Here is a 19,919-nt window from a genome sequence, read left to right on the forward strand (position 1 = left end):
AGCCCCAAATCCGGTTGCCCTCTTGGCCTGATTGGCCTGATTGGTGTGAAGCCTGATGTTATTCCCTTGCACTCTGGAACAAGGAATCCATCACCTGCTTGATGCAGTGATGGTTCACTGGCTGAGAGCTCTCACAAATGTATCCAGACAATCCCCAGAACAAGCTTGATGCAATAAAGTTGAGCACCACGGTCACCTTCAGTGCCACTGGCAAGGTGTTAACTCCTCCTCCAGCTTTCCGCATAGATCAATGACCACCTACCATGTCAAACACAGTCTTTAGAGACACTGGCACTCTAACATCTCCATGGAGCTAAGCCTTCTTCTGTATATCCTTTGAGGTGAATAATGCCTTCTTTGAACATTAGCCTGTCTTATTACCCCTATGAGCCCTCCTCATCTGCATTTCATTGCAGCCCTTATGCCACTGTGGACCCATGCTTACCCAGGCAAGAGTTGACATGAAACTGAACAAACTCATCTCACAATCTGGTTCTTAAGTGCTACGTGCTGCCAAATTCTGCTTGGGAACTCCGTCCAATATTTCAATATTTGTGAGGTCGCAACCAGCCTAAGGCCGGTGCCATGCTTCCGAAAACCCAGGTGATGAAATGGTGGCGAAGGCAGGAATGCTGTAGGAATGCAGCAGCGTCTACCCACCTGCAATTTTAACCCCCATCCGCCTGCACTGTTCCTATTGGGCAAGCAGGGTTAAAATCAGGACTCGGGTCTTAGAAATCTCAGATTTCCCATCATCCCAAATTACTTTGCATATGGTCTCAGCAGAGGACTCTTAAAAGTGATGTCTTAAAAGGAGGAAATTCAAGAATATAGATTAATACAGCCCCGTTTGTCTGTTATCTTATTCCATTTATCTGTCATCTTGCTCCATTTGTCTACCATCTTTGAATCATAGACTCATGGGGCTAAAAGTTGGAAAAGGACCAGTTTGCGGGCACAGGGATCAAGATGTGCAATTACCCTGCATTCCATCGAGGTGATCAAGGCGCACAAACTTCATGCGACCTGCTCATTTCCCTGATTGCAGCGTGCAGCCCAGTGCTAAATGCACTGCTGAATGGCTGCACTCTCAGCAGGGGGCCCAGCTTTGGTGCGAGGCTAGCACCAATTAAAGTTAGCCTGCACATCTTAAAGCCAGCCCGCATCTCTGAAAAAGAAGGTGCATTCCTGTTTGCAGTAGTTGTTGGAAATGGCTCTGTAAGTGTTTCTCACAAGGAAGAAAGAGAAGCAATGGAGCTGCAGACCTGCGAGAGGGCTCCCAGGCCCTCCGATACAGAACTGGAGGCTTTACCTCAGGAAGTTGAAAAGAGGAGAGAGGTCATGTTTCTGTAGGGGGTCAGGAGGCCCTCCGGGCCCGCACAGTGAAAAGAATGGGAGCAGGTAGCCACAGAGGTCAATGCAAGAAGTCTGGTCCTGAGGACCTGGCTACCCTGCTGCAAACCATTCAATGTGTGGTCAAGGTCAGTGAATGCATCTTCAGTATTACAGAGCTCAATTTTGTGGCCACAGAATCTTACAGCACAGCAGGAGGCCATTCAGACCATTGTGCCTATGCTGGTTTTTTTGAAAGAGCTGTTCAATTTAGCCCCAGCTTTTACCCCATAGCCATGCAAACTAGTTCTCTTCAAGTACATGTCCAATTGCCTTTTGAGCATTTCAATGGAACGTGCTTCCATCACCCTTTAAGACACTGTGTTCAGATCTTAACTCTCTGAGAAGAAAACTCTCCTCATCCCCTCTCTAGTTCTTTTTCCAATTACCTAAACTCTACTGGTTACCAACCCACTTGCCAGAGGAAATAGTTTCTGCTTATTAGATTAGAGATACAGCACTGAAACAGGACCTTCGGCCCACCGAGTCTGTGCCGACCATCAACCACCCATTTATTATAATCCTACACTAATCCCATATTCCTACCAAACATCCCCACCTGTCCCTATATTTCCCTACCACCTACCTATACTAGTGACAATTTATAATGGCCAATTTACCTATCAACCTGCAAGTCTTTTTTGGCTTGTGGGAGGAAACCGGAGCACCCGGAGAAAACCCACGCAGACACAGGGAGAACTTGCAAACTCCACACAGGCAGTACCCGGAATCGAACCCGGGTCCCTGGAGCTGTGAGGCTGCAGTGCTAACCACTGCGCCACTGTGCCGCCCTGCTCCATCAAAATCCCTCATAATTTTGAATACCTCGACTAAATTTCCCCTTACCTTTTCTGTTCTAAGGAGAACAATCCCACCTTCTCCAACCTCTCTGCAGAACTGAAGTTGCTCATTGCTAATATCATCCTGAAAAATCGCTTTCACAGAAGAAAATCATCAAGGCCATTTGTCTACTATCTTGTTGTGTTGTGCCCAACCAATTGCATTATCTTATCCAGTCCTAATGGCAATGAAATGCAACACACAGCAGTATAATGAAGTGTATTAGATGGTTTGCGAGTTTGTGATTGGTTTTCAGTTGATGCAGGAGGGGCCAACTCCTCAATAGAAAGAAACACAACTTCTCCATCCCTCATCCGAGGGCTGTCCTAGTATTTTCCAAACTGCTGCCAGAGGTCAACAATTGGTAAAGATGTTGGGGACTTTCCTTGTATGAACTAGCAGTGGGGGAATCTTGCCCACAAGTAACTCTGACTGGAAAATGACAGGAGCAGTGGGCAACACTCAAGGCTAACCACATGCACTCCGAAAATTGTGCTCTGATTGTTTTTGATTCATCACCTTAAATATATTATGTCATCAAAAAATATAATTTATGTTAGCAAAGCAAGTTTTCAGGTCCCCCGTGCATCTTAGGAAACCTGCAACGGGAGATCTGCCAATACTGCCTCATGCATCTGCAGGTGTGAGCGAGTGATATGGACTGATTCATGCTCTCTCCCTGCCTGGGGAATCGTCATTCCTTGTTCTTCTCCCATCCGACTCCTTCCTGCCTCTCATGGCAGGCTAGAGGCTGTCATTCTGCCAAGCTAGCAGAGCCCTGCTCTGGGATTCGGTGGGTATGTACTGCCAGGACTGTTCCAGCACTCTGTACTATAACCAGCCCACTTAGACTGGTAGATACAGGTTCAATTTCATTTTACATCGCAAAGTTTAGAGCCCTGATTCAGCAAATTAACAGCAACTCGACATGACCTTGATGCTTTTCTGCTAAAGTAACAACTTTTATATGACCGTGAAAGTAGCAAAGGGATTTATATGATTGCACTGTAGGACTAATCGCCTACAGGGTACTGATTGACAATGAGCACTCAACTGCATCACCTTGCCACCCAGAGTGGCTGTATTACACATTCACTGATTACTGTATTGCCACATCAGTCACACAGGCTCTAACCGAATCTGCGCATGCACTCACACACACACGCATTCACGCATGCACGCACACGCACATGCATACGCATTCACAGACGCACACACACATACACACTGATGCATACGCAGTCACACACACGCACACATGCACTCACACACACTCACACTCACAAACACATGCACTCACACACACTCACACTCACAAACACATGCACTCACACACATGCTTCAAAGAGATTCAAGTGGCTTTTTGAGAGTGTAAAAATCAGACATTTGTGATCAGACACCAGGGGTCAGACACTTCTCACTAAATTTCCACAAGTTAGCCAATTCTGGCTAAATTACCAGGAATCAAACACTAAATTAAAAAGATGAGGCTGAGAGTGGAGCAGGAAAAAAGAGTGAGGCCGGGAGCATTGAAAAGGGTATGGCCAGGTGAGGAATAGTGAAGAGTGAGGCCGGGGAAAAGAGCGATGAAAAGGTCTGTCTGTCTGCGAGTCAGTGAAAGTCATGGTAGAAATCAAATCGCATAATGGTGTCACAACACAAGGAGGGGCACGGGGTAAGTCTACAGGTAAACAATTTATTTCATTTACCTATAACGTAAACTAAATCATTCATTAGTTTACAAACTAAAAATAAGACATTTTGATGAAATACATAGGGCTGAATTTTATTAGCGTGCCGCACATCACGGCGGTGCACTTTGAACTTCGCGGTCCTCCGACATGGTAGTGCCGCCGCCGAGCCCTGCGATATTTTGCGCGGGGGTTCATTTAAATGGATGGGCGGAGCGATCATCCCCGATGACGTAGAGCGGGTGGCCGTTCCATCCCCGGCAATGGCGTCCGGCACCACCGCGCTGGTGTCGGTGCCATTTTTAAAGGGCTTCAGGCCCTTTGGCCTCATTAAAAGTTTTAAAGTGATAGAATGATTAAAAATGCAGAAATACATTTATTCACATTTTCAATCTCCTGTCCCACACCCCCAGTGAAGGTGGGGCCTTCTCAGCATTGGGGGTTGTGGTGGGTCACTCCCGCAAGTATTTTACAAGCCCTCCCCACCATAACCCCTGACATCGAGGGGCTGGTAAAATGCAGCCCATAATCTTTAATTTATCATATTTTATACATTGTATATTGTATAATTTATCATAATTCCATTCAGTGTTTAATTAATTAATCTGATCTAGGAGCATCAAATTAAAATTAACTAAATAAGGAATACTAACATTAAGGGGTTCTGAATTTCCATTAAATTAATATATATAGACACATATAAACATATATTGATAATAAGAGTTAATTAAAGGGTAAAATAGATAAACAAAAACAAGGGGCAAAGTAAAAGAGTGAGAACTCAAGCAGTTTAAAAAGAGCCCCTAATTGTAATTTAATTTTAATTAAATAATTAAAGAATCTAAGAACATTATACAGGGAGAGCAGGGCAGGTGGTATGCCACAACTCCAACATGTGGGAGTTAGTGGAGAACATTGTGATCCAATACAAGCACAGCTGCAGTAAGTGTCAGCATCTCGAGGAGCTTCAGCTCTGCGTTTACGAGCTGGAGTCCAAGCTGCAGACATTCTGGGGCATCAGGGAGGGAGAGATTTACTTGGACACTTTGATCCAGGAGGCATTTCAAACCCCTTAGGTTAGGAAATGATACCCGTCTGGTTAGTGGACAGGGACAGGAGGGTGTAACTGTGAGTCAGGCAGATATGAGGACCCTAGGTACAGTGCTGGAGGAAACCTTGGCCTTTGTCCTGATCCAACAGGTACGCAGTTCTTGCTGCCTGTGTGGATGAGGGCAAAGTCTAAAGGGTGGATGGGCAAACTGACCAAGGCACCATGTTACAGGAGGCCATTCAAGTGGAGAGAGTTTTTTTTTATTCTTTCAAGGGACGTGAGCATCGCTGACAAGGCCAGCATTCATTGCCCTTCCCTTATTGGCTTTGAGAGAGAGGTGGTGGGTGAAATGGAATGTGGTGGTGGTAGGAGACAGTATAGTCAGGGGGATAGATATTGCTCTCTGCAGCTGGGACCGGGAGGTCCAAATGTTGTGTTGCCTGCCTGGTGCCAGGGTTCAGAGCATCTCCTCATGGCTGGAGAATAATTTGGAGTGGGAGGGGCAGACTCCAGTTGTCGTAGTCCATGTTGGGAACAACAACATTGGGAAGTCTTTTGTTTGGAGAGTACGAGGAACTAGCAACTAAATTGAAGAACAGGACTTCAGGGGTTCTAATCTTTGGATTATTACCTGAGCCACATAGAAATAGATGTAGTAATAAAAAGCAAGTTAGGGAGGTGAAAGCATGGCTAAAGGGAAAAAGAGGTTCTATTTCATTGGACACTGTCACCAGTATTGGGACAGGAAGGAACTGTATCATTGACTCCATCAGAATGGGGCTGGGAACCAGAGTCATAACAGAAAGGATAAGTGGGCACTTACAGGGACTTGAAACTAGTAAGTGGGGCATGATGGGCAGGCTCAGAAGAAAAGGTAGTATAGATAATAGTTCGAAGCAAACAAGAGGGAAGAGAGTAGAGTAACAGTCAGAAATTGTGTGTTAAACAATACAGGTAAAGGGAAAACTAGAAGATATAAAGTAATTAGACCAGGAAAGGAAAATGTGTGAGTAAAACATTAGAGCAGAAGGACAGGTTAGGGTGTGTGGCCCAAATAAACATTCTTTATACAAACGCACTGAGTATATGGAACAAATTGAATGAATTGAAGATGCAAACTCAAGTTGGAGGTATGACATGGTAGCCATTATTGTGACATGGCTGCGAGATGGTCAGGCCTGGGAACTGATTATACCAGGTTATGGGATCTACAGGAAAGCTCGGGAAAATGGTAGAGACCTTAATGATTAAGGATGCAATCACTTCACTGGTAAAAGAGGTTATAACGAGAGGTAAGTAAGCAGTAGAGATATTATGGGTAGAATTTAGAAACAGAAAATGATTTAAGACTGTAGTGGGAGTGTAGAGACCCCTGGTAGCAGCTGTGAAGTGGTAGATTGTATAAATGCAGAGATTAGACAAGCATATAGCAAAGGCTGAATGGTTTTAATGGGGGATTTTAACTTTCTTATCGATTGGGACAAGAAGTCTAGCATATGTTAGAAAAGAAGTGAAAGTTTTGAGTGCGTCTGGGATAGTTTTCAGCACACAATATATTCCAGAACCAACAAGGGGGCAGGTCAGATTAGATTTAGTAATGAGTAATGAGATGCATGTGTGAACGTTTATCTAATAGTGAACAAAATATGATTGAATTCAATGTAGCATTTGAATTATGAAACAGTTGCTAAGGGCTGAATTTTGTTCTCTTGTTGGAGGCGGGATCGGTAGCAATGGAGGGGGGGGGGGGGTAGAGAATTGCCACAGAGTCGTACGCCATGAAACCTGGCGCCGTAGTGCAGAATGACAAGCTTGTCAGAGGCAGGGAAGTACCGTGGCACTGACGCCCTCACACAACGTCACCCTCATTATAAATGTTGTAAGTGCTGCTTTAAATAAATTTGAATCTAATTCACTTCAATCCAACAAAGGTTTCTCAATTTTCTAGTTGATTTGTGGCACTCGTGCCTTCAGTTTCGCAACTTTGAAAAGCTGGCACCACCAAGACAAGAATCCTCGGTGCTGCGAAAGGGAAGGTAACCGAACCATTGTAGCATAGGGGAAGTGGGGTTTACAGCGGTCATTGCCACTATGCTGAGTGCCCAAGGGAGTTGTGTGTAAATAGGAGGGGATCTCTGCAAGGGGCTTGTGTGTAAATGGGGTGGGGAATCTCTGCAAGCGGCTTGTGTGTAAATGGGGGGGGGGGATCTCTGCAAGCGGCTTGTGTGTAAATGGGGGGGGATCTCTGCAAGCGGCTTGTGTGTGAATGGTGGGGGATCTCTGCAAGGTGCCTCTGTGTGAATGGGGGGTTCTCTACAAGGGGCTTGTGTGTAAATGGGGGGCGGATCTCTGCAAGGGGCTTGTGTGTGAATGCGGGGGATCTCTGCAAGGGGTTTGTGTGTAAATGGGGGGGATCTCTGCAAGGGGCTTGTGTGTAAATGCAGGGGATCTCTACAAGGGGTTTGTGTGTAAATGGGGGGGGGGATCGCTGCAAGGTGCTTGTGTGTGAATGGGGGGGATCTCTGCAAGGTGCTTGTGTGTGAATGCGGGGGATCACTGCAAGGGGCTTGTGTGTAAATGCGGGGCATCTCTACAAGGGGTTTGTGTGTAAATGGGGGGGAAATCTCTGCAAGGGGCTTGTGTGCAAATGCGGGGGATCTCTGGAAGGGGCTTGTGTATAAATGGGGGGATCTCTGCAAGGGCTTTGTGTGTAAATGGGGGGATCTCTGCAAGGGGCTTGTGTAAATGGGGGGATCTCTGCAAGGGGCTCGTGTAAATGCGGGGGATCTCTGCAAGGGGCTTGTGTGTAAATGGGGGGATCTCTGCAAGGGGCTTGTGTAAATGGGGGGATCTCTGCAAGGGGCTTGTGTGTAAATGTGGGGGATCTCTACAAGGGGCTTGTGTATATGGAGAGAGGAAATGCAGGGCTGGCATGCTTTTAAAGATGGCGCCAGCACCTGCTCCAACATCAGGTGATGCTGTGAGGGCATGATTGCGGGGGGACGGCCTCCGCCATTTTGCAAAATGCCACCCACCACGCCATTGTGGCGGTACCGCCACTGAAGCCACAAGCAGGACTGCCACCATTTTGTGCAAACTGAATCATAAAATTCAGCCCTAAGATTCTACAATAAGGCTGACTTTAATGGGATGAGACAGAGACTATCCACAGTAAACTGGGCAAGTCTGTTAATGGGTAAAACAACAGACGATCATTGGAAGGTGTTCAAAAATAATTTAATGTGATGCAGCAACAGTTTATATCCCTGAAGGGCAAGAATTTTACTTGCCAAAAAATATAGTCATGGAGAACTAAAGAGTTATGAGGCAACTTAAAACTAAAAGAAAAGGCAAACAAAAATGCAAAACATAGCATAGATCGTGATGAATGGGAAAGGTACAAAGAACAGCAAAGGATGACAACATGGATGGGGAGAGCTACAGAAAGGGAGTATGAAAGGAAACTTGTCAGGATATTAAAATCAACACAAAACTTTTTATAATTATGTTAGGAATAATGTGGGCCCCTTGAAAACTGAGAATAGTGAGATGATCAATGAAAATAAGGAAAAGGAGACACGTAGAATAATTACTTTATATCAGTATTTACACTAGAGAAAGAGGTCATCATGCCAGATCAACAAGGGAACTAATACTGAATCAGGAACAGACACTTCTCACTAAATTACACACTGTCAAACAATTCTCCCTTAATGAGGGGAGGCAGTGGCATAGTGGTAATGCCAGTAGGTTAGTAATCCAAAGGCCTAGACCAAAGCTCTGGGGACATGGGTTCAAGTCCCACTGTGGCAGATGATGAATTTGAATTCAGCTCATAAACCTGGAATTAAAAGTTAGTTTAATGGTGAACTGTGAAGCCAATGTTGATTGTTGCAAAGACTCATCTGGTTTGTTAATATCCTTTAGGGAAGGAAATCTGCTGGTCTGGCAATGTGGTTGACTCTTAACTGACCCCTAAAATAGCAAGCCACTCAGTTCAAGGGAAGTTAGGGATGAACAATGGATGCTAGCCTGCCAGTAACACCTGCATCCTGTTAAAGAATAAAAAAGCAGCGTTACGACTGAGGCTGGACAGGTCACAACATATATTTAAACTTTTTACCCAGTTACCGATATGGCCAATTATATAATTACCTTTATCCATTTCAGAATACAAATCTACCAACCAGGTTTCTTTAATAAACAACAAAATGATTAAGTTATTATAAAGCAAGACTTAATTAAATAAAGATGGAAAGCTTATTAACACACAGGTTGAAATATTAAAGTATAAATATATTCCCTTCTAAATAACCCAACACACACACACACCCACACACCTGTTAAAGAAAAATAAAGAAGCTTTCTCTGCAGTGATCAACTTTACAAAAACAAAAATACTTTGGCCAAATACTCATTAATTCTTGAAGAAAAAAAAAGATAATATATGATGTGTTCCAGATGATGTTCCGTCTGGTGTCCGGGTACACGTAGACGGCTGCCACTGGGATCTTTCTGGAGCAGTTCTGTTCAGGAGACATTGGGGAGTAGTCTTGCAGGCTTTTCAGGAGAATTACTGCATCAGTGGGTTCAGCTATCACACTGGATTCTCAGAAGATTTTTCAAAACAGGTGGAAAAGGATGAGTAGGGTGACTTCTCTCTTAGCAGGATACGCACCAACTGCCCATTCAAACAGTTCTGTAAACAACTCCAAGAGCCAGCAAGGATCCTGCTGTTTACTTAGTTTATAACATGTGACTTCTAGTAAGTGTTTGTTTTAATCAAAATCCCAAGTGTCCTTTCAGTGACCCTTTTAAAAAAAACAAGTCCAGAATCTGCTCAGGTATTTTCCACAATCTTTTAAACACAAGTCCTCAAAAAAATATCAATAATGGCAGCACACTCATGACAACAGTGCTCAGACAATTCTCACTAAATTATCAGTATTCTGTTATTTTTTCTGAGAAGCGGAGGTGGGGGGAGGGGGTTGCTGCTGGGGGTGGCAGACTGGGTGGCGGATGTTGATGTAGTTCCAATTTGTTCTTCTCTTGCTGTTTTGAAAGTGTTGACTCGGGCCTAGGCCTGAGTCTGCAGACTAGCATTGGAGGTAAGTGTGAGAAAGCTGCCGATGGTTATGGCTTTCACTTTCCGATTTTGGAATGTTAGTGTCCCTGTGCTTTGTGTTCATGAATGACAGTGATCATACTGGTGGCAGCAATCTCTCATCTCTTTCACTTTAGTCTTAACCCCAGAAATAAGCTGATTACACCTTAACTCAAGAGGAACAGTTTCATACTAGAGTAGCAGATTGGCCACTTACCCAATGTATAAGTAGCACATCTACAGAGAATATCATTCCTAGTCTCACCTCCTGGACAACTATGTAGAAGGGGCAGGGTATGTCTGACTCAGGCGTGCGAATGTCCCCCAGACCTGGTATGCCATCACTAGCAGAATACCAGGTAGGATGTTGTCCATTGAATGCTGAGTTCCCACTATTCTGGGCATGGCTGGAAGTCAAGATGAAATTCAACAATTTGAGCAAAAGTGCAACGGAAGGTTCCAAACTGTGGATTATGTCCCAAGTGTGGCCTTTGACTCCTGGCAATCAAGCCCAGGCACTTTGGTCCAATCTACGTACATATTTCATACCCAATGGTTTATCCCATTTCAATTTCATGTGCCTGGAGCTTTGAAAACAAATAGACTTGCATTTATAGAGCTCCTTTCACAACCTCTGGATGTTGCAAATTACTTTATAGCTAATTAAATACTTTGGAAGAGTGGTCCTGTTGTAATGTAGGAAACACAGAAGCCACTTTCTGCACAGCAAGAGAAAGTGGGTGAGAAATTGGAATTGTTTGTGCCCGACTGTTGGCCAGTATCAGTGCCCTTAGAGCTCCAAAATGGATCTGCGGCATGTGCACACACTTTTGGAGCGAATCATAAGATGATAATACGGTCATAAGAAATAGGAGCAGGAGGAGGCCATTCAGTCCCTCAAGGTCTGCTCTGCCATTCAATAAGATCATGGCTGACCTGATTGTGGCCTTAACTCCACTTTCCTGTCTGCCCCATAACCCTTGACTTCCTTATGAATCAAATATCTGTCTAACTCAGCCTTGAATATATTCAATGATCCAGCCTCCACTGCTCTCTGGAGAAGAGAATTCCAAAAATTAATGACACTTTGAGAGAAGAAATTCCTCCTCATCATTTTAAATGGAAGGAAACCCCTTATTTATAAACTGTGCCCCCTAGTTCTAGATTCCCCCATGAAGGGAATCATTCTCTCAGCATCCACCCTGTCAAGCCCCTCAGAATCTTATCACCTCTCATTCTTCTAAACCCCAATGAGTATAGACCCAACTTGCCTCATAAGACAACCCCTTCATCCAGGAATCAGTCTAGTGAACCTTCTCTGAACTGCTTCCGATGCAAGTATATCCCTCCTTAAATAAGGTGACCAAAACTGTATGCAGTACTCTGACTGTGGTCTTACAAATGCCCTGTACAGTTGTAGTAAGACTTCCCTACTTTTATACTCCATCCCCACTTGCAATAAAGGCTAACATTCCATGTGCCTTCCTAATTGCTTGCTATACCTACATGATAACCATTTGTGATTCATGTACAAGGACACCCAGATCCCTCTGCACTGCAGCATTCTGCGGTCTCTCTCCATTTAAATAATATTCTGCTTTTCTATTCTTCTCACCAAAGTGGACAACCTATATTTTCCCATATTATACTCCATCTGCCAAGCTTTTGCCCACTCACTTCACCTATCTATATCTCTTTGCAGACACTTTGGGCTGAATTTTGTGACCACGTCGTGGGTCCCGGTGGCGGACCCAGAAGCTGGTGTCATCACCGCATGTGACGTGTGAGGTCGGCCAACTGTGATCACACAGCGGGCGGCCACATGGGGCCCGTCCGATTCCACAATGGGGCAGGCTCCGATGCGGTGATTGTGGCATCAGAATTCTCCAATGCAGGTGCTGGCACTGTATTTAAAGTGCTGCAAACCCTGCTTTTATTGCTGTCTTTCAATGAGGCAGTGAAGCTGGAGTACTGCTGGACCCCGCTAAAGTGCTGTTGGAACACCTGGACCTACCCCCTGCACAAGGACAAACAACCATTGGGATGGAGCGGGAGTGACCTGGCACCATGTCCGAAGCAAGACATGGTGGCCCCATGATTTAGTGATGCCTTCCTGGAGATTCTCCTCCAGGCTGCAAGGGAAAGTTGCGAGGTCCTCTTTCCAAGGGATGGCAAGAAGAGATCCTCCCACCTGACTAAGCAAGCCTGGATGGAGATCGCAGAGGAGGTCAGCAGCCGTGGGGGTCACCCCACGGAAATGGGTCCAGTATTGAGAGAGATGACTTCCTCCATTCCACCAAAGTGAATCCTCCATATCCCTCTCCTCTTTGGGTCTTGCATGTGGCTACGTTGGAGGGAGCGTGACATGGGGAGGGAGTGACCACAAAGGCATTGGCAAAGGGGTTAGGCATCACCACATCCTGGCAGATGCATGGCTGCATCTTGGCTTCAGGTCGCCTTCTTTCACAGCTCAGCCCAATGTTGTCCCCTGAGAGCGGACGTGGGGAGAAACCATGTAGGAAATCCCATCAGGGGACGAGGGGCTGCTGTTAGCATTACTGTCCTGTTGCTCTTCCCGCGAAGTCTTACTAGGTCCCGGACAAATGGGCCCATAATATGAGGGAGACCTTGAGGACTTGTGGAGGCATCGCAGATCTCTGTCGTCGGCTGAGGAAGAGGCACTGGAGCTAGTGGGGGTCCAGGGCAGCCGTTCATGTGCCCACCACCACACTTATGCAGAAGCACATGGTTGGTGTAAGGAGATCTAAACAACCTAACCCACAAACGTTTATGCTCTGTCATGCAGGTTGTCGTCCGCAGGAGGTGTGCGCTGAAGGTTTGATAGGGGGACAGCCATTGACCTCTGAGGAGGTGGAGCAGTCAGAGGATGTACCATCACATCATTCTCCTGCACCTTCCACCAGCACAGATACATTCACCTCGGTGGCTTAGATTCAGGGTCACAAGCTGGGGAGAGCACCAAACACATGCACCCGAGCAGCTGACAGATGCTGTGACAGCCGAGGCTACTGACAGTCGGAAGACTGTGGATGGCCAGGTCCATGCTGAGCCCAGGCTGATGGCGAGCCTCTGGTGTTGACAGCAAAGGGCATGCTGGGGTTGCACAGATAGGTAAGGTAACACTTTGGGTGGCACAGTGGCACAGTGGTTTGCACCGCAGCCTCACAGCTCCAGCGGCCCGGGTTCAATTCTGGGTACAGCCTGTGTGGAATTTGCAAGTTCTCCCTGTGACCGTGTGGGTTTTCGCCGGGTGCTCCGGTTTCCTCCCACAGCCAAAGACTTGCAGGTTGATAGGTAAATTGGCCATTATAAATTGCCCCTAGTGTAGGTGGTAGGGGAATTGAGGGAAGGTGGGGATGTGAGAGGGTAATGGGATTAATGCAGGATTAGTATAAATGGGTGGTTGATGGTCGGCACAGACTCGGTGGGCCGAAGGGCCTGTTTCAGTGCTGTATCTCTAAATAAATAAATAAACATCTGGCAGAGCTGCCAGAGGCAATGCACAGCCAAGAGCAGATGATGGAGGAGTCCATCCATGCCATGAGTGCTGTCATGTCTCAGGTGTGTTAGCACATGGTTTCCTCCATCGAGAGGTTGGCAACCCTCATGGAGAGACAGATCCCACAGATGCACGCAGACCTGCACACAATTGCCTTGGCCATTACAAACCCATTAGGGACTGATAGCATTAAAAAGAGAAAGTTGAATTCCCAGTTATTACTGAAAGAATTACGCCACACGATTTGACATTTTAGACAAAAAAAACTGTACAAGAAATAAATAAAGCAAAACACTGCTAACATAACACCAACATTTGGAAACACATCTTTTAAATTTTAAATTTTAACAGACCTGAAGATGAATATTTTAAACTCTAAATCTCTACAGAACACCCTCATCTGACTGTTACTTCCACCCCAGGAATTTTCCCTATACATTACAGGATCTTGGCAGTTTGTTCACTTCTCCTGGTACCAATACAAAGTGTACCACAGCTCTTAGGAATTCTCTTTAATTTCCTTAGTATCTCAGCTGTCTTCTGAGGTATGGGATTAACTCCCAAATCTGGACTTCCCAGCTTGATCACAGGCCTGCCTCAAAACAGATACACCCCTGGTTCCCAATAGCCTCTCTGCTCCTAAATCCATCTGCTTTCAAATCCAACATCTTTCCAAAAACCAACTTCTTGTCTGAAGCCACCAGCTTTCCAAAAAACCAACCAACTGAGTCAGCAAACACCCCAAAAAACTGATCCCAAAAGGCATCTCACTAGCAACATCTATCTCCATAGAAAAGTGGTACATGTGGGATGTCCCAGATACTTAGTTGTTACAACCGAGGTGGGAGGAGTGCACTGTCTTTTCTAGTTCCACTTCTCCACATGTCACAACATATAGTTAAATGCTTACCCAGTTACGGATGTGGCCAATCATACATTCTACTCTTTATTCCAGAATAAAATACACCAACCAGGTTTCTTTAATAAACAACTAAATTATCAGTTTATTATCAAACAAGACTTATCCAGTAATGAACCAAGGCATTAACACACAGATTGAAATATGAAAGTTCCCTTTTTAAATTCCCCACACACACACACTCATACACACACTGAATAAAAAACACAGAAATTCTCTCTGCAGAGGTCTGTTACAAAAAAAGACAAAAAAAAAACAGTTTGGCCAATTCTTGAAGAAACAAGAAAAGATATGGAAGGAAGCCAGTTTCCCCTTTAGGTATGGCCTCCTGGTCTACGGAGACGAGTCACTGGGATCTTTTCTAAAGCAGTTCTTTTCAGACGGTTTTGAGAATTAATCTGGCAGGTTTTTCCAGCTTCTCAGAAGAGATGCAGCACCAGGGATTTTAGTTCACCCACACTGGATCTTTGCATGGTTTCTTCAAAGAAGTAGAGGAAGAGGTGAGCTGGGTGGTTTCTTTTTCGTTGGCAAGCAAAACACCAGCCAAACATAAAGTCAACCTCTTGACCTCCATAAACCTTGACATGTGGCTTCTCTGTAAACATCTTTCCCAGGTCGCCAAGGTTTCTGTTGTTTACTGAGCCCAAAGTACATGATTTCCAGCAAAGATTGTTTTCAAACAACTGTCCTTTCAGTGAACTGTCAGCAACAAAGCAAAGTCCAGCATTTATGAAATCTTCAGCCTTCCAATAGATCCATCTCCACAATTTAAATATGAGTCCTCAAAAATAATACTTAACAAAAAATATAGAAGCATCTTAGTAACAAATTTAAACTAATTATTTCGAACTCCATATCTTCTCTTTGTGTCCTGATATCCACATGAATAATTGATATTGCTAACAATGACAGAGCAAACTCTTCTGGACTTATTCGTTCCAACTGCCCAAATAAACAAGGCCACCTGTGGTTTTATGGCTCTCACCTCTCACCTATCTCTCCTATCTCACATCTCCAACTCTGTCTCTGTAACATTCACAGAGAGATTTTTGAACTTTAAATCTTGGGTGGTCTAAAACCTTTTGAAATTCTTGCAAATGCACATTTAACTTCGCAAAACTAAAATATCAATACAAACCATGGGGCACCAGATGATTGTAACAAGGTCTTCGTTCTTCTCTGGTCAGCAGGAAGGTTCATGCAAGCCTTGAAAGGGAGGCGGAGAGGCTGAACTCCATATCTGGGGGCTCCCCTCAGGGCGCTCTGAGTGTGGACTCTGACTCCTCAGTCCCTCTGCCAGTGAGCCCAGCTCCAGTAGCCACGATGACTGAGAAGAGTCCTGCACCTGTGCAGGAACCCCTCAGCCAGCTGGAGCTCTCCAGGCCTCAAGCTGAAGTTATCCCAGGCCAAGGGGCAGCCTGATCAGCAGCCTGTCTCCATCCCAGCTGCTAGCGCAAGGGTCACACCATGTAGAAGCACTCATAAACGTATAAAGAAAAGCTCCTCGCTGCACTTGGGGATTTATGGGTGCATTACTTCTGCCTTTTATATTGCTTTCCGCACATTTGTCATAAATAGAGTTCACATTCATAGTTGTGAAATGCTCATTCTTTCATGCCTGAATTGGGAGATTGCCATCACCCTTGCTCCTTCAATGGGCTGCCAGCCTAGACACAGGCAGCCTTTGGTAAGCATCTCAGATGTGCCAGAGTGCATGGTGAAGCTGAGCGCTAGGCAATGAATCGAGAAAGGAAGGAGGTGACAGGCAGAATACAGTGAGGTGAGTCTTTATTGAGTTCACTCTGAGAGGCCATCATGGAGGTAGGAAGCGGGTATGTATGAGATTGTCTCTTGCCTCCCTTGCACGTCTCTAAATATGCCTGGCCTCTGCTGCAAGGTATTCAATATCTAGTGCTGCCTGCTCAGTAGCCCCCTCCGTGTCCTCCTCATCAGTTGACGACTGACGATCAATCATGTCCTGTTCATGCAAGGCATCCCCCCTCTGCAGTGCTAGATTGTGCAGAGAACAGCAGACCACCATGATGCACGAGACCCTCGCTGGGGCATGCTGTAGGGCTCTACCAGATCGATTCAGGCACTGGAATCTCATCTTCAGCAGGCCAATGTCCTGCTTGATAGTCGCTCAGGTGGAGCTGTGGCAAGTGTTGTACCTCTCCTCTGCCGCAGTGTGAGGGTTCCTCACAGGCATCAGTAGCCACGTCTTCAATGGGTAACCCTTGTTCCTGAGAATCCATCCCTGAAGACAAGTGGGGAGCCGGAAGAGCTGTGACATCTGGGACTGTTCAAATATGTAGGCGTCATTGCTGCTTCCCAGGAAGTGGGCACACACCTGCAGGAAATGTTTTCGGTGGGAACAGACCAATTGAACATTGATGGAATGGAAGCCCTTCCTGCTGATGAAGGCGGCTGGCTGCTCTATAGGACCCTTGATGACCACATGTGTGTAATCTATCACACCCTGTACCTGGGGGAATCCAGCGATGGCCCTGAAGCCAATAGCCCTCTCCACCTGACTGTCAGGGTATTCTAGTAGCACACATAGTCACTAGCCCTCTTGAACAGGGCATTGGTCACACCCTTGATGCATTGGATCCCCAAGCATGTCCCCTGAGATCCCTGGAAAGAGCCTGATGCGTAAAGGTTGAGTGCCACGGTGATCTTCAGGGCCATGGGCATTGGGTGTCAACCGAAGCCCATGCGTCGCAACTCATCCTGCAGCATGGTGCATAAATCCGTGACGGCCTCCCTGGAAGCAGCAGTGTCAGAGAAGACATTTGGTGGTGGCTGAGGTGAGTGCTGTACACTCTCTGGTGCATGTAGGTCCTTCTTGGCGTGCTGGCTGCTGCCGCTCTCCTCTTGGAGCATCACGGGTGGGCGCAGCAGCATCTTAGCCCTCCCTCCGTCTGAGCTGCTGCTGCGTGGCACAGGGGTCCTTAAAGACGGGGTGTTTGAGACCCATCCCAGCTAATCAGTAGCCCTCCGAAGCACTGTCCTTGCAGAGACAAACTTGCCTTGGCACCTTTCCCTTTGCTACTCCCCTGAAAAACGAGCTAATGTCCCTAACTGCCGACCCTTGGAGAGAGCTGAGCACCTGATACTATGCCCACCTAATCCTGGCACCTGAGATATAGCTCACCGGACCCTGTCACCTGAGATATAGCCCACTGGACCCTGGCACCCAAGATATAGCCACCTGACCCTGTCACTCGATATTATGCCCACCCCTGCAGAGTGTCCAGTTCTGCAGGGCGACAATGGCCTCTGCTCCTCCTCTTCAGTTATCCAATGCTCCCCATTGCTGCCTTCCTGTGGCATCACTGAGGCCTTGCCTTTAAACAGCTAGAGATCAGAAGGCACATGACCCCGGCACGCTGTTGACTAACTTCACAACCCCCCATAGAACTGCAGTCACTTCAGTGTTAATGTATTAGAACGAGTTGTTCACCAACTCAAATTGTCATCCCGCCATGTCAGGGCAGCAATGCCACCTTGGAACTTTCCCACCAATGACAAAATCCAGAAACAATGTTGTGACATCAGGTTTCTGGGTGAGTATGTCCATCCTGATGTTTTGGCCCCCATGCCTCCACTCCCGCTCCTGCTGGCCACACAAAATTCAGCCCTCCTCACAACATGCTTTTCTACCTGTCCTTGTATTATCTGCAAATTTGGCTACAATACACTCGGTCCCTTCACCCAAGTCATTAATATAGACTGTAAATAGTTGAATCATGCTGGGTGCTATACTGGTGAAGACATTAGCATGTGCACAGTGAACGACTGCCATATGGATGTATGCAGAGTAAGCTGATTATGACATCAATCAGCGTGCAACACTGATTCGATACCAACGGTGCCATTTTGGAGCTCAGTGCTCCAGCTGATGCCCTCTCTTAACTTCACACAGCTGAACACTCTTTTAGCAGCAAGAGAGGCCCCTTACCGCACTATTTAAAGGGATCATCAACTCTCTGGCCAGACCCTCAGAGAGGAACAATATGTCTCCACCTCAGTAAAGACATCCTCACTGAAATCTGCTAGCTGCTGCAGCCACAAATGCAACCTCAGAGTAGGGTGAGGTTGGCAGTGCCAGTGGCTGTAAAGGTGACTGTAGCAATGAACTTTTATGTATCTGGCTCTTTCCAGGCCAGAGCTGGAGATATTGGCTACATCTTGCAGTTTGCTGTCCCCTGCTTTGTAAGGGATGTCACTGAGTCTCTCTATTCAGTGTGAATTAATATTTCATTCCTTCTTGCCAGGCAGGAAGAGACAGTGTCGGCATGAGGCTCCGCCAGGATTGCAGGCTTCCCCATGGTGCAGGGAGCCATTGACTGCACACACACCTCCTTGCAGGAAGCACATGTCAACCCCGCCGTATCAGGAACTGAAGGGGATTCCACTTCCTCGACATCCAGCTGGTGTGTAACTGTAGGCAGAGAATCATGCAGGTCAATGCCCAGTATCCTGGCAGCAGTCATGATACCTTCATTCTGTGGCAATCAGCTGTGCCAGCTGCATTTGGGCCACCAGGACAAACTAAAGGGTGGCGACTGGGTGACAAGGACTATCTGCTGACCAGACAGATGATGAATCCGATGCACAACAGATGCCACACGTGGGCAACATATATCCAACGAAATCCATGTTGCCACATGAAATGTGACAAAGGAGACCATGGAGCCACTGCCTGGACCACTTTGGGGGAGGCCTGCAGTACTCAGCAGAGTAGGTGTCAAGATTCATGGTGATCTGCTGTGTGCTGCATGTCCTCGCCATCATTAGGGCATAGCCCTTCCCACCAGTTTTACGGTGAGCAGCTGTGGAGCAGGAGGCAGAGGTGGAAGAGGGGAAGGAGCAGGAGCATGAGGAGGAGGAAGATGAAGAAGAGAAGAGACAAGCGAGACAGCCCCTTTCTGAGTGTCCATGAAGAGCGCATCTGACTGCAATACCAGTAACCACTACCCCAATCCTCCATTCACCAAGAGTCCACACCTTACCTCCCCTCTGTTACTAGTGTTTACAAAGTCCACTTGGACACAATGCAAAATAAAAGCCACCCCAAATTAAACATTCCAAACTAAATTTATAAGTTAAATCATGTCATATTTCAGTCCCCTTTGCACACTGTAATCCACAGCAATGATGGCAGCAGTTTCAGTTTGCATGGCAGCAAGCTCACATTGTAGGACAACAGTCTGAGCTTCCACTGCAGCACCCAGATGTTGGATGGTTGCTACTTGTGCTGCAATTGAAGCTGGGCATTGGCCATCAGATGCTGCATCATAGTTGGTCCACAAATGTGTAAATGAATTTTGCCATCACTTCCATGCTGGACTCTAAGCTCTGCTCAAAGCCCTGCAACAAGATGGTGCTGGATTCCC

This window comes from Heterodontus francisci, chromosome 16 (assembly GCF_036365525.1).
Source record: "Heterodontus francisci isolate sHetFra1 chromosome 16, sHetFra1.hap1, whole genome shotgun sequence".
NCBI classification, from domain to species: Eukaryota; Metazoa; Chordata; class Chondrichthyes; order Heterodontiformes; family Heterodontidae; genus Heterodontus; species Heterodontus francisci.